The 16,455-nt window shown below is 36.9% G+C and overlaps 1 protein-coding gene across 17 annotated transcripts in view; it reads left to right on the top strand.

Moving 5' to 3' along the window:
- ARPP21 (cAMP regulated phosphoprotein 21) overlaps window positions 1–16,455 on the top strand; it is a 142,173-nt gene that overhangs the window by 14,275 nt on the left and 111,443 nt on the right. Inside the window, exon 2 of one of the 17 annotated variants that reach the window (XM_064704929.1) lies at window positions 13,065–13,189. The exons of the other annotated variants lie outside the window; for them this stretch is intronic. The gene's annotated coding sequence lies outside the window, so the exon portion shown is untranslated. The remainder of the gene's footprint in view (window positions 1–13,064; window positions 13,190–16,455) is intronic. 17 annotated transcript variants of the gene reach the window in all.

Here is a 16,455-nt window from a genome sequence, read left to right as displayed (position 1 = left end):
GCAAACTAAGTTGGAATTTTCCCCAAATGTCTGCATCATCAGTCTGCTGCTCAACTGCCCTTCCACTGCAGTGGATAGGAAACAACAGGATTGGATTTGGAAGACAGAGAGGCATAACACTTGTTTTCATCTTTCTGCTAAATTCAGACATTGAAGCGGGTGAACTCCTGATACATGGTATGGAAATGTGCTAGAAAAGTAATGTTAATTGTGTTTAAAGTTTGTCCTTTAGCCCAGTAGAATGACTGCAGATGTAAGATGCAGTCTTGACCACCCCCAGTCTTGTGCTCACTCATGTCAATGAAGAAAAACTTTATTGTTGAAAACTTTTTTTTTCCTGGCATTTCTGTAAAAGCAAGAAATGGGAAAAACCAACAAGTAAATTCTCAAGCTTAAGATGAGGAGGATGACACTGGGCTGCTGCTGATGCCTGGCTGTGAAGTGTGTGCATGTGGAAATGGGCTGGGAGTGATCAGGGGCCAGTGGAGACTTCAGCTCTGCATGGGCTGGCTATAGGTGATGGGTGAGGTGGTCATAAAATACCTGTTTATTTCAAGAAGCAAAAGGAGACCCTTTTATAAATTAGTCTGCCAAGAGAGGATGTGTTCACTGAGTTCCAAGTGGAAAAACAGGACTGCTGCCTTTTGAAGTTTTTTGTGGTAGTGTCAGTGAAATACTATGACATGTTTGGTGGGGTTTTGTTGGGTTTTATTTCAGGAAGGGGCAGATTTTCAGTACTTCCAAATGCCTTTCTGAGGTTATTTGGATAATTTAAGGTTATTCTTTTTCACTGAAGGCTTTTAATAATCTTTATGTCATTAAAAAAGGCCTTTCTAATAGTGGGAATAGCTACAAATTCAAGTGCTGCAGATAATATAAGTTGACAAGTTCTATAGCATACTAATGTCGTCAGAAAACCCAGCAGCTTTCTCCAAAAATACATTTTCCAGTAGTAAAAGCAGATATATGGGGGGGGGGGGGAGGTTCTGAGTGAGAAGCATGAAGATTTTCCAAGAGCAGAGTGGTCTGCCATGAGGCAGTAAGTTGGAGAAAGATGTGAGAACAATGAAAATTCCCTTTGTTCAAGAGTTTGGTGGTTTGGGCTTTTTTTTTGTTCGGTTGGGGTTTTTTTTTGGGGGGTGTTTTGAGTTTGTTTTTGTTTTTGCTTTGCTTTCTTCCAAACTTAGTCCAGCAATCCAGCACTGAATTTCCCTTCCTCACGTTCAGCTTTAGAAAGCATGAATGTCCCTCTGGAAGGAGAATAGGCAGCTTGCCATTTCTCATCACTGTGAAACTTTGTAAGGAAGATGAATTTGGGAAGTGAATAGAGGAAGAAAACAGTACAAAAGGGACTGCTTTTAAACAAAAGATACACTTTTGTCACCATTTGCAGTGCTCAATCAAAACTAAGCTGTCCAACCTTTAACTGTGGTGACCCAAAATATGTCTGTACAGTGTGCTGGCAGCTGTATATGTGGTAGGCAGTGAAGACAAAACCCACGTTATAAATGAGTAGTCCCAGCGAGGCTTTGGAAAGCCCTTGGAGTGAATTCTAAGTTGGGTAAGGAGAGCAGGCTTGGAGGGAAATTTAACTGCTTTCCCTTCCTGATTACCATGTTCAGCTTGCATTGAAACCCCATAATGTCCCCACTGATACCCCATAACACAGTGGGGCTGTGGCTAGGGTTCTCAAGGTACCCCAGAGAATTGCTCCTGCTTGTGAGGAGCCATGAAGAGATGGTTTCAGGCATGTAGTCACTGCTGATCAGGCTAGTAAAAGCAATGTGAAAAATAGCAGTCCACTTTCAATACTGCATTTTTTGTAAATAACTAAAATGCCATCAGTTTACTATTTAGATGCTGATGTGGTTACCTGGTTTTCCCCAACTTTATGGCCAGTTTTATGATGCAGGCTTGCATGCTGCTTATTTCTTAATTCATTTCTCTTAAGGAGGTAGTGAGTCTGAGCCATCATTATAAATGGCTTGTAAATGCTGTTTCAGTCTAGTTGGACTTATAACAAAATGAATCCTATAGACAGAGTTTTGCATAAATAAAAGCATTTGTCTTTCATTGCTCCTTCACTTTCCTACCTACGGTCTTGTATTAGTAGTTCCTGAAACACTTTCCTCTAGAGGCTGCATTCTAATTCCAAAATGCTTCAGGAGGTCAATATGAAAGAAGCATAGAAAGTTTTTCCTGGTTGTTATGACTCTTGTTAAAAATGCTGATGCCCAAGGTTTCTTGTTACGTGCCCTGCATCTTTATGTATATAGGCAAAATCATTTTTTAAAATACTCTTCAGTTTTGTTGGTGGCTCATTTTCATGCACAAGCATTCACTGCCTGCCACAGTAGTGTCTGTTACAAAGGGAGCAGTGGAGAATGCAAAGTGCTGGAGAATGATGGCCATGTAGCTGGGAAAGGGGGTGCTGGTTGCCTATCTAGCTCTTATTTTGACCAACTTCATTATTTATTTAGCCTCTGCATTCCTCAGTGTCCTCACCTGGAAGGAAATACAGCCTTTTTGTACTTATTTTCCCTTGGATCTTTTTTCCCCCCCATTAATTAGAGATGATGGCATTTTAGAGCCTTTTATTATAAAGAGACACAGTAGGAATATTCACTTTGCCTCTGTTGGGCATATATTGGTATACACAATCAAGTCATGACACCTTCACAAGTTATTTGTGTGCAGCCATGTGGAATCTTTAGCAAATTTGAAGACCCTCGCTTTTCCTTTGGCTGCAGTTACACTCTGCTGTCACTGTTGGATATTACAGACTTTACTTAATGGCTCTTTTCCAGACAAATAATGTGATAGCATGTTTCTCTTTCAGCAGGTGATAATGTTGAAAAATTTAAACAGGTATAAACAAAGATAATTTGGAAAATAGTCTCAACCATGTGAAAATTTAAGAGACAGAGTTTGAAAGAATTAAGAGATTTCTTTCAGCTGGTTGATTTCATATTTCAAGTCTAGAAACATGTGTTAATATTTAGCATATATTTAGGGTTAGTTCTATCCAGGATAAATTTAAAATAAAAAAAAAAAACAGAAAAAACAATACCCACCATTGTTTGAACCTATGATAAGTGTAAGTAATTAGAGCACATCCAAAACCACCGGATTTAAGTACTGCAAACATCTGTTACCTATGTATGCAGCTTTTTATTTTGCAGGTGAAAGTTCAATAGGCAAAACATTTTGAGAGGGAAGTTTTTGAAAATGTTACAAAGTAGACATGACCTGTTTTTTTCTAGGCATATGAATCCCTCTCTAGTGCCTTTTTAAAATTTTGTGTAGAATGTATAATAGGTCACCCCCTTTTATTAAGCAATAATCTTCTGTGATATGTTCCCTTCAATCTTTATAAAAAACTAGCTCTTCTGATACAGCTGTGATTCTAAAATAATCAGTATTGAAATTGGAGTCTTTATCTGTTTTATTTTTGGATTGTAAATATTTTTTGCAACAGCCTTTTCACAATATCATGAAAATGTATATTGTAATGATTGTGTAGGAATGTATAAGAATTTAATTGCCTTCTGCATCTGTGTGTGGACTTTGTAACTTTTATTTTGAGACTATTACTTTGTATAAGACGCTATTATTTTTCACTTGACTGGGTTTTTCAGGAGGCTGAAATACAGAAGTGACTTAAAATCAGGTGTTGTCTGGTTTGCTGGGACCTGTGTATGTGAGAGGTCCTGGCTTTTGCTTTTCAGCCTTCTACTGGCTTCCACTATGGCATCACAGTTTCACTCTTGGGTGTTGCCTGGACATCACTGAAGTTTGTGACTGAAAAAACCAGTTTTACATGCACACATAGCTTTTGCTTAAATCAGTTAATTTTAGATAGAAATTTAATTTTGCTTTCTCCTTACTAAAGTTTTTCTGTAACTGCTGTAACTGGTTTTTCCATAACTGCTCCACGCTGTAAGTTTCAGGCTTTTTTGCAATCATTCTCAGCACTGCTCTGGGTTCATTTTGAGGGGTATACCTGTACAAGAGGTACTCTCCTTTGTGCCAGAATTTGCATCCCATTTGCCTGCCTGTCCAAGGAGGTACCAGCCTTGGATGAATGGCTGGGACATGTGTGTTAATTTTATTTTTTTTTCCGATTTTGTGCTCAGCATAAAAGAAGGGTTTAATTTAAAACATCAGTTGTCCTTTTTCTTTTCCAGTTCCCCTGGAGCACTGTGCTTCTCTGATCTCCAAATTTTATTTTACTACTGGAAACTTTTCGGTTTCTTCTAGCTGCAGCTAGCTCCAGCCAGTCTTTCTCTTTCTTGTTTTCAGTAATGCCCTGTTTATCTGTTCCTGAGTCCCTTTGAATTTTCTGATACTTTTGATATCATGTGATTACCCATTTCTCATGCCTTTATGAACCAGGGAGCATCCCTATACCTGTTATGTCTTCCCTATCTGCACAAGAGCAGCTTTCTGGATATACAGGTTTCTTTGTTCACATCTTTAGTAGTTCCTTATGTTGTGGAAAATATGTAATGCATTTTGAATTTTGAAAAAACAAATTGACCAGAAGCATGAATTTCAAAGATTTCTTAAGTAAAATAAGCCTATGGCAGCAGTAATACATTAATGTATTTACCATTACTTTGCTCTTTGAGAGGGAAGAACTCCCGAGAAAATCTTTTACATCAGCCAGAAGAGCTGAAAGACAATTTTTTCCTACTATGGTATAGATTGAGCTACAGACTATTGTGTTGGATTCCTGATTGTCTGACAAGAACATATATTCATTGTCTGAACAATTGAAAGTAAACCTGCATTCAGTAAATTTATACATACAGTGTGTCAGAAGCACAAACACTCTTCCATGTGTGTCACTAGCAGTCAGCACAAGTGTTTCTTTGAGACTTCACACTGCAAAAAAAAAAAAATCAGTCTGATCTGTTAAAACAGCTGTGAATGTTTAAGTGTTGAATTACATGTGTTTGTCAGTGCTCAGAGGATGTCACTACCCATTTGCCCCAGTAGGTTGATACTCAGCTGACCTTAGCTTCCACAAAACCATGTGAAAATAGATGCAACTGCAGTCTGAGAAAAAATAAAAGTTGTTTTACCTTGTTTTACTCATACTCAGGTTTCTTTTATAGATACACAAGTATGTTTACACAAGTAAGCTTAGCTGTACTTTCTTGCAATTAAATTTTTTCGTTCTTTGTGGTCACAAGTAGTAAAATAGAGTGCAGAGAAAAGGAAGCCATAAAAATGATTAGGTTAAATTTAACCAAGTAAACTAATAGCATTTCTGTTTCTTAAAAAAATACATGTATGCACTAGTTGCACACATGTAATATTGGTGTTTACTGAAAAAAACAACCCCCCAAAAAATGAGTGTTGAAAGACCATTTTTCATTTAAAAAGAAGGGCCCCATCAGGTTCTGTTGTAAACATTCAGTGATTTCACAAACCTGGTGCAGTTAAAAGTGTCCACATTTTGGGAGAGAAAGAGATCTGTAAGTTTTATGGTACATCTTTGTGATCAGGCTTCCCCGAGACTGTATAGAAGAAAAACTAATTAACTACCTTTAGTTCCTATAGAATCTTCTAAAGGACCAAGAAAACAAAAATTTGGTGGTTGTAAGTTTTTTTTACCATTCCCAGTTCACATCTGGAATCTATAATCTTTAATATAGGAGCAAACCCAGAAACAATGGAAGAAAGCTCTAACCTGAGATACTCTCCTGGGAGGTAATTTTGAGTTTGGAACATGCTCAGAGAAGTGCTTGGCAGAAGAACTGAAGACCATTGAAAGAAGTTTTATGTTGTGTCTCTTGAAACAGAAATAAATTTAATGTACTTAAATTATCCCTTCAGACCTCAAGGTCTGTATTACTATGTAATTTTTTTCCCCTCCCTATTGTGAATTGCCAGAGATTCCAACTAAGTATATGAAATTTGTTCTTGTACTGGTTCACGTGCTTGGACTGATACATCTATTTGCCATATGAAGCCAACAATCCTTTTTCATAAGGGATTATAAAAGCTGAAGAAGTAGGCGTAAAGAAAAATTATGCGGACATTTTTACTCTGAGAGAATTCAAAAAAGTTGTTAAAATGCTTTGTCTTATTTTGGTTAGTTTTATCAGGTCACTCATGCAAAATCTTCAGTGTTTGTATTGAAATGAGAAGAGCTTTGATTTCAGTAGAGGAAGGCAGAGCATTTTCAGACTAGAAGGAGGTAAGCTGATCTCGAGGCCCCTGAAACAATGTGTGTAATACATGGGTGGAATTACATCCCACAGCCACACAGTGCTTGGAGTGGGAGGGGTGCATCCCTAGCTTTGCCAATCACAGCTTCAGCTGGAATACTGATAATTCTGCTGTGGCAAGGAATCGGTGCAGTCTGATATTTGAATCAATTGCTGCAAGATACTGAATGTTCACATACCGAGGAAATTACTTGCCCTGAAATTGAAGCAAGTTTCTCCTATTGCATTTGAACCCTTGGCGATCCCTGAAAAAGTGACTATCTAGAAGTTAAACACTTGGGATATATTTTTTACAGCTCAAAGGATAATAGTGAGGCATGTTGGTAATGAATGGAAGGGAAAGAATATCCTCAAGAGGAGGTCTTCTAGCATCTTGTTTTTTACCAATGGCATGCAGTGCTCTTTGAATGATGCTTGGACAGCCAAGTGCATTGTCATTTTCCAGGGATTAGCCTATTAGTTGTTACAGTGCTAGTGGTGGTACTTGCCAAAAACAGGGGAACTGACTGTCTTAATTATCCCTGCTCTTTGACTTCATGCTCCAAGAGTTTTTTATGCTGAAAAGCCTCTTGAGGAGGAAAACAAGTGTTGCAAATTGTTTTAAAATACTTATTCTAGCCTCCCTTATGAAATATCCATAAGGGTTATATTTTGCAGTTGTGCTTAGACTTTACAGCAAGATTCAACTCTTCTCTTCTTAGTCCCACACACTGAAAAAAGGATCCTTTACACTGAACAGGCATGGGTGGCAGGCAAATTGAGAAATAGAAGCAGAGATCCACATTCATGCAGCCAAACAGAGCACGTGAGACATGTCTTGGTATTTTCAGGGTTTTATTGTTTCAAGAAGGTAAGCGATATTCTTCCGAACTGTGCATGAAAAAGTATTGCCACGTACAGTTATTAGGATATCAATACCTTTGTTATGATATTGATAAACCTAAACATAGTTCATTGATTTTTCAGAAAGTTGCAGGATTAAGAATGCCGTTCAAATGCCTGTTTTACTTTGTGTTTTCTTTCCTGGTTTGTGCTTTTAATACTTCCCAGCATCCTTGTCAATACTCTTAGTTGTCCATATCATGAGTGTCTTTAGGCAGCCGTACAAATAGCAAACTAATGTGTCCTGTATAGCATGTGCAATGGACTGGAATGTCAACATACTTCATTTCTTGGACTGTTCTAAGTATGAAAATATCTGTATGCCAGAGCCTTCAAAAAAGTAATATTCTTGTCATGCTCTGATTGTGACTAGAACATGAGAGATGTAAGATTTTTGGGTAGATAGCCAAGAGTCAGGCCAGTCCTGATTATGCATGGAAATTTTCACTGTGACCTTCTGCTCTCAACAACTTGAAGGAGTGTAGAGCAGATTTGCACACAGCAGACAGCATATTTACAAGTATTGGGCTTCTCTTTCACTGTTGGTTTTAAGGCCATTGTTGAAAAAATCCATCATTGACTTTCTTCTGCTCTAGCTATTCTTCCTTTGATTCTTTTTAGAATTGGTGACAAGCCTCTGGCAGTGAATGAAGCTTGCTTCTGTAAATATTTTCGGTTAGGTAGAAATACTTTGGGACATGTTGCTTTTCTAGAAGTAGAAGTTTTATTAGTCAAAGGAAGTATGTTTCAGGGAGATGGTGGTTTCGGAAGAGCAGGATGACTGGAGCAGGCTTCATTCAGCTGGCACTCAAGTCCTGCCCCATTGTTCCATTCTGAGTTGTCAAGCCACCAGTATGAATGGTGGAGGCTGCTTGTTTATCTCAGTATTTTTCAATTCTGTCAGTGCCTTGGTAGTTTGATTTAGTGAGGTCCTAATGTTTCCCAGAATGAAGATTTCCAAGAAACGAGACCCTTTGTTGAACCTAGCAGTTGAAATGTGGGCAGTTCTATCAGATAATACCATTTAGAAGACCATTAATCTTTCAAATTCTAACCTTTGGTGGAATAAAAAAAAATCAGCATTAGGCATAAGGTAATGTGTAAGCAATTACAGTTGGCAGCCTTTGCACCTGTCTTTGGCTACAGTCACATACCAATGTAAACAGTCTCCAATTTTTTTATTCTTCTGTATCTCATCCGACTAGAAGCTGGCTAAAATTTGTCTGACTTTAAGGTGGTAATGGTTCAGATAAGGATTGAAAAAAGCCAGATTAAGGAAAAAAATGAAAAAGCAGTAAACTCCCTCTCTATTCCTTGTTCTTTAAGTACACTTCTAAAAGAAAATCAGAGTTCTATTTATCCTCTTGTGGCTTTGAAATTTGAATTTTCAGGAGCAATAGTGTATTTGGATACTTTTGCAGGAGAAAACAGGCAAAGAAAGACTTGTCCTGTGGCAAGAATTTTTTGCTTTTTAATAATTGCTCTGTCTTTAAATGGGTGAGAAATTCAGGGTTAGGAGATAAAATTAAATATGTAAATACAATGCTCTTTAAACAAGAAGTGTGTGGGCAGAGGTGGGTTTTGGGGATTTGCTTGCTTTTTTTATGAGAAGGATCTCTGAAGCTGGAAGTTACAATGATTAGTATTCAGGGCTGTAGTAGTATTTAAAGGGTTGGTCTAGTCCTGCTGGTTTAATTGTTGTATAGTTTCTCAGGCTTTGCCTATTTTGAGAAGATGAAATGGGAATGGGGAAGTAATAAACATGCAAACTGAAGAAATAACACACAGCAGCAAATGTTGCAAGAATTATAAGATAATTGGTTTTGTATTTGTACTGGTTTTAGGAAGGTGGGTTAGGCCAGAGAGCTCTTATCTCTCTCCTGGAGATAAAGAAAGAGGGAGCATTGCTTCCCTTTGTACTGAATTTCCCAGAATCACAGAATAAGCTGAGTTAGAAGGGACCCACAAGGATCATTGGGCCCAGCTCCTGGCCGTGCACAGGACTTGTCCATCTTCAGACCCCATTGCCACTTGGCATTTTTTTGGGGGATCATATTGTTGTAGACTGGAGAATTTCCTTCTAGCTGGAGAAGATCTGGTGCCTATTAATGGGAAGTATAAGGTCCTTCAGATGGTCTAGAGACACATTCCTTTTCTTGGCTGGCTGCACTCGTAACAGGGGATGCAAAAAGGAGATCTAATGGTGTTGGTGTCACTGCCTGTGATAGCAGGGTAATGCATTCCAGGGATAACAGATTTGCCTGCAGGCTGTGTTGAAAGTGGATTAGTGTAAGCACTGGTTTTCCTAATACTCCATGCTCTCAGCTCTTTTTAAGTACCAAATTCACCACGGACTTAAATAATTAGAACACAAAGAAATTACGATGTTCTTCCTCCTTTTTCTTGTGCTATTTCCTTGTATCTTTTCCTCCCTTTCTTTTCCTTCCTCATTTTTGAAACAAACAGGGGAAATTAAGTAGCAAAACTCCCTTAGTGCAACATTGCAGTTGAGAATGAAATTGTCAGGATGGCTGCCTATGGTTCCCACAACCATAATAACTAGGCTAAATTGCATAAAACATAGAATATAGCAATATGGAATATTTCTTATGACACATTATGTATGCTGTGGGAGCCATCACTTTGAAAATCTTGACTTCTGTGTTTTTAAAATATCTTTTGAAATTTAGCATTAATGTTTCTTATTTTTTTTCCTTTTGCATGAAATTTTCTTTTCTGTGTCCACTGGTTATAAAAATCAGCTCATGAATGCCACCCTGATATCCCTGTGAAAAATGCATAGCAATCAGTCCTTCTTCTTTATTTAATGAAAACTGTTACAAGGAGAAATAAATTACATTATGCAGTGAAATGAGAAGGCTAAACAGTGAGCTCCATTACAGCCACATCACATCTCAGTACAGTCTTTTAAATTATCTCGGATAAATGTTTTAGAAAAACAGGTTGAAATATTACTTCCTTGGCTTACAGACAACTAAAGGGATACTTAAATTGCATTTGTATTCTCCTGACTTGTGTCATGCCATTTTGTAATCTAGCAAGCCCTTGGTTTTTGTACTGCTGTAAAATTAACATTTCCTGTGCCAAGGCTGCACCATGTAGGTATCAGGAATGTTACTGAAGCCCTGACCTGAGCAGAAGTGAACTCTCAGTGGTTGCTGAAGCTAACCTCTGCAAGATGCTGTGGCAGCACAGCAAGTCTTGCTCTGTTCACTACTGCTGGGACTCGTTTTAGTGTGCTTTCAGAGTCATCCTTCCTTTAATCTGTTTGATTTGATTCTAATGTTTGAATGTTTTAGCTTTCAGACAGTGAAGGCTTCATATGTAACTTGCAGGGCCAGGAAGGCTGATCTGATACTGGCCTTGAGAGAGTTTGATTATTTCTTAGCTCAAGAAGATAGATTCATTTTCAGTGTCAACATTACTGCTATTCTTCAGGTGTTCCACTATCCTCCTCCTCCTATGACTTCCATTTAAATCAAGAGGAATTTGTATGGAGCAGCAGGATCATTTATAACTGACAGTTGGGTATTGCATTTACAATGATTTTGTTTAACTTGCTATAATTGGAGTTACATGCAGAAATTCTGTTTGGTTTTATCCTATTATGATAAGAAACTGGAATTTCTGTAAGGGTCTGTAATATTTGGTGTCCACCTGTCCTTGGAGGTTTATGAATGTTTAAATGTCCTTATATTTGGTGTTATTCTCTATTTTATATTCTGATGAACAGAATCATGATAGGTATTTTATGTTTTTAGTCAAGACTGGGCTTTCTCCCTAAATATCCTTACCACATTCTTGTCTCGTTTTGGTGGATTTGCTTCCTGTATTATGGTGTTTAATGTATTATGGTATTTAAACTGTGTTTATCCAGAATCCTCCACATTTTTACAGGAGCCCCAGGCAGCTCCTGTAAAAATGTGGAGGATTCTGGATAAACACATTTTAAAAAGTATTTCCCTCATCAAACAGGATGCAATCTATTTAATTTGTTAATTCTAGTTAAAATGGCATATTAAACCTTAGAAGCACGGTGCTATCTGAAATGCTTTAAAAACAGTTACAGCTTTATGTGGCTTCACAGGTGTTATCTTTGCAGCTGCTGACAATTTTGAGTTGGTGTTGGAAGGTGTGCTGTGTTAGTAGCTCTGACTCACACAGCTTCAAAACTCCTTGTTTATAGGTCAAGGTGGGGTTTACTGTTGGTAAACCCAACTATTTTATAGTTCTGTACTAGCATGGAGGTACTAACTTGTGCATTTGTTTTCCATGAGCTGGCTGTCTAACTCTGAAGGTCTTTTAGGAGAACCAAGATTCAGAAGAGGGGTAGAAAGAAGAGAGAAATATTGCTGTCCATTGGGGGCTTATCCATTTCATTTTTGTCTGATGCAAGAAGTATCCCTTAGATGTAACAATGAGATCACAGGTTTGAGGTTGGTGCAGGTCTCCATGCATGCAGGAGCTTCTGAGGATCAGGGCTCTTGTGCTCCACTTCTCAACTTGAATCCAACCTAGTTTTTTGGGTGCTGTTGAACCTTTAACATATTGGACTGCATGGGCAATTGCAGGAGTTGCTGATGGACCTATGGTTGGTCCTTCCTAAATAATGGTTATTTTCTGAAGATCTTACTTTGCTATTTAGAAGACAGCCTGCAGTGTACCCACAACTTCTCAGAACTGGAGACAACTATGGATCCAATTAAAAGTAAATTCCAGAACTGAACTTCCTGCTAGATACTTTATTTTTAAGGCATGCAACAGTTTTATTACTTTTCTTTTCTTTTGGATTTCTGGGGGAAGAAAATGAAACTTGTCAGATTATTATGTATATATGGTGCACGTGTATAAAAGCCAGTGCTCATCTGTGAGAGCAGCATAGAAGGCTAGGCAATGGCAAAACGAAAAAATTTCAGCCCAGTTAATTCTGATAAGGATACTGAAAATCAGCTGACAGTTGAAATATGAAGTTTTAAGCAGAAGAGAGAGAAGGTTGCTCACACAGCTATTTTAATTGAATTATTTTGGAAAATAGCTAAACTGCCTGGCAGCTGAAGTTATTATCAAATATATTTTGTTGTAAAATTAGTTTTTCAAATCCTCTCAAGTTTTTTTACAATATGCCCATAACTTATACTGTCAGGTGATTGATTACTCAGTTAGTCAAAAAAAGATATTTCTTATGGTAATGAATGTTTTTGATATTTTTGACTGGGATTTTTCCATTTCTGTAATGGACTGTAAATTTTCACTCAATCATGTGGATTTTTTTTAAGTCATGCATTATTGAAAGTTCAGTGATTCTCTAGCAGAGTTGCTAAGGTGTGGTTATTTACACTTGCTTCTGTTGGTATCTGCTAAAATTTGGAATACTGGTGAGCTTACTTATGGTCAGCACCTATACATAACAAGCCCCTGGGTGCTTTAACCCCATTTTGAAACAGAACATATTTACTAGGGATTTGGGGCAGAGGGGGAAAGAGAGGGTGTGTTTGATCTTCTATTTATTTATTAATTTAAAGTAATACTTATAAACTGGATGTCATAATTTTATGATTTTGAGATATTGTACTACTTGCCAAATTTACTGTAGCAAACTGACTGTTTTTGGAATAGTATAATTGCTTTATTTTTCTGTATGAAGCTGCAGTTCCCTTTCCCTCCTCTCAGTGTCTCAAATTCTACAGCAGATAAGGGATTTTAATCAGTATTTGATCAGGAGATTTGTTATGCTGTAGAGTGTGTCATAAATTAAGCAAAGCACACAGTAGATTACTTATGTTGTCTTTTGCATAAAGTTCTCAGGCACATAAGTTTTAGCATCAGAAGAAAAAGTCATAAATCCTTGCCATTGCATTTTGGCATGTTACAATAAAGGATGCAGAGGATAAAGTCTTTTTTTTTTTTTTTTTTTTCCTTTAGGAAGGTTGATTTGCAAGAAGGATCACAGATCTGAGGAGAACTGGGATTACTGTGACAGAAGTGGTTATTGACTTGCCCTTTCTCATAGTTGTGTCATGTTTCATCAGCCTTTGAAAATCTTGAAGGTATCAAAATAAATCCTGAGGCTCAAATGGCATAGTGTTACATGCAAAGAACTAATTAACCAAAGAGACTTTGTGCTCTACACAACAGGATGGTTTCAGTTCTTGGAAGGGCAAGGTCAGCCTCGACTCTAAATATGGGTACATAGGTGAAAAAACCTTAATTCACAGGTGAATTTTACAAAATGTTTAAAGGAGAAAAAAGAGAGTAACTGGATTATGCTGAATTCCACCAAAACAGCCAATATGAAATTTTAGCTAAATTAGGGCAACTGAAGTTTCAAAGTAGTCATTAAATTCTGAAATCTTAGAGATACCTTCTTGAATTATGAACTTTGTTTCCCCAAGAAAACTTTAAAATGAAAGTCCCATTTAACAGTCTCATTTAAGGGCTAGACTGCAACTCAAGCCTGGAAATGCATCTTTACTTTAAAGATATTTTAGCATAGAGCTGTCTCTAATATATATCATAATAAATTCCTGCCACCTACATTTTTCTTTGTCAATTTCATGCAATATCTTCTCCCCTGTGATTTTGGTGTTGTGCTTGATAATGATATTTTTGTTTTCCCTGTTACTGAGCACAGCAATGAAAAAATGTGATGATATGGCCATTCTGCAGTGGAAATCAAATGTATTGCAGGCCGTAGAGCTTTGGTCCCACACCTCTCTCCTGTAATTTAAATCTTAGTATTTTTAGATCATTGATGTAGTTAGTGGTTTCTAGTGCCAAGTAAGACAGATTGTTTCACTGCAGGTAAACACAATTTTTGATATTATAGAAGGTTTTTTTTAAATCATATTTGAACTTCTGGAGGCTTCAATCTGTATAACAAGATTTAAAGTACTGGAAAAGCTCACTGTTTTTCTGATTGTTTTTTGAATGTCCTTTTGGATTAAATATATATATTTTTCCTAGTTTAAATTTAATAGAACATATTCCTTGGAGACATTGGCTTAAATATTTGATTTCTTTTGGGTATTCATTGCTCTTTTATTAGTTCATGTGTCATGAAGCTTTCTGGCTGGGTATATGTGCAGTAGCCAATTATGCTTTTTACAAAACTGCTTATCTCTCTCATAAATATATCATAATTTCTTTCCTGAAAAACACAATCAGGCATTGAAACACTTTTTCTGCTTTTTCTTTTGTTCACAATATCACAGGGAGCCTGGAATTACCCACTGGAAAAGGCAAACATAATGTTGAAACCACAGGGTTTCTGGCAAGATCTTTTCAGAAGCCAGAGCTGCAGATCTGTGAACTGGCATTGCCTGTTCTGTGGACCTGAGCTTCTGCCTTTTTTCTCTTGACTATTGTAACAATTTCTGAAGAGGATTTCTTCCTCTTGCTGGCCATGGGGGTGACATTGAAAATACCTGACTGGTATTTCATAGTTGAATGTCTTCCTTTGTTTCTTCAGGAGATGATTGCAATGTGTAACACATTGTCTTGAAGCTGCTAAGGAGGAAATGTGTGTGTAACCATACATATTTTAGGATGGGTTTTAATCTCTTTTTCCTATGACAAGGGAAGTGACAAAAGTTATAAAGCTCAATTTGTCTTTTATTTCTACAAGTGAGCATAACTTGAAGTTATTTGGCACTCCAGTGCTTGGAGCATTATGCAAAAATGTCTAATGCTTTCATTGGCTTTTGTAACATGCAGTTAATCATTAGGCCTTTTGACTTCTAATTTATACTTATAATTGGCATTTTTCTTAATTTCCTTTTGAAACCATGGCAACAGAGTATTGAATAAAATCCATAGCATACTTAAGGCTTCTTTTTGTAATGCATTGTATTTATTATTTAACTGCATTGCCTGAGACCAGACAAAATTGCAACCAACAAAATGGGATTTGTGTATTTTCATAAAGTACAAATAGCCTATATTCAAATGTAAATATATCTATATATTAAATACATTAAAATGTATTTCCATACAGCTTTTTATATCTATTATATCTGTTTATAGTTTCTCTGTAGTATTAGGGCCAAAAAATAATGCCTCTGCCTTAGTTTTCTTTTTCTTCAGAATAAGAAGAACCAATAATGAGAAATATTCAGATAATGAGAAAAAGGGCATGTGGATCTGATGTTAGAAAAAGAGCTATTCTTTAGAGAGTCAGAGTTAAAAACAGACCATCTCCAGGCTTGACTGAAAACTGTGAAAATCTTGTCCAAATGTTGCAAGATTTTAGACAGAAGAGCAGTTTGTAGCAGAATGAGTGTACTTGATAAGACTTTGTCCATGTAAACTGTTCTCAGTCAGTGTTGCTCTCCCAAGTCTAGAAACTGTACAAAAGTAGTAATCAACAGAGCATTTGTATGCCAGTATATTTTCTGATAAACACAGTCAAAGAAATTTTAGGACTGTTCTATTGTTGATAAAGAAAAACTAATAAAATTATATATTAAAAAGTATAAAACCATCTGGTATGGGGAACTCTCAAAGGATCTATCTAGCCTTTGTGGGTTTTGATAGAGGAGACTTGGCTAGAATATGAGCTTAGAAAACTTAGCATTGAAACAAGCTTAATATGAGTTGTCTTTGAATGTGGAAAGTATAATTGCCCTTTCTGAGCAGCAGAGTATGTGAAGGGTTGTCTCATAGTGTATGGTGGTGCTTTTTTGATTTTGTTTTTTTAATCTTTATTGCTTTTGGGTTTGTTGGGGGTTTTTTTCTGGAATGAAGAATTCTACTTCAGCTGCAGGCTGGTTTTGTTTCAGAAAATGGCCTTGGAAAACAGGATTAGCTGCTATGTTTAATTCTGGTAATCAAAAGAGATTTTTGGAGGAAAATAAAGTAATTTTTTTTCTGTCAATTCTTATATGAAAGCTTTTTGCTGTTTTGCAGTCAGTGTTTGTGTGCCAAGGCAATTCTAGTTGTTAAGCTCAGGTCTGTTTCATCAGTGTAATGCTGCTTTTCTCTTAGCAATTATTTTCTTTCAGGATTTGCCAATTAAGCTAGTGCTAGTGAAAATGCACCTAATTTGTCAAGAAATGGCAGGATGAAATATAGGTGCTATTATATAAATTGGGAAAGAAAGAGATCAGGACAAGCACATGTGAAACTCAGTGATACTTGGTCAGTTCCTGATGTATTTTTATCAGTTTATGCTTCCATCCCCTGGTGATGTTGGAAGAAATGTAAAGCAATTGCTCTTAATTTATGGGCCATCTATTCACTGTTATATATTTTAAAATACTGTGCTAGTAGTGTACAAAATTGTTTTGTTTCTTTTGTTTAGGATATTGTGGGCTTT

Source organism: Zonotrichia leucophrys, chromosome 2, assembly GCF_028769735.1.
Source record: "Zonotrichia leucophrys gambelii isolate GWCS_2022_RI chromosome 2, RI_Zleu_2.0, whole genome shotgun sequence".
Classification (NCBI taxonomy): Eukaryota; Metazoa; Chordata; class Aves; order Passeriformes; family Passerellidae; genus Zonotrichia; species Zonotrichia leucophrys.
This window is presented reverse-complemented; position numbering and strand designations above follow the sequence as displayed.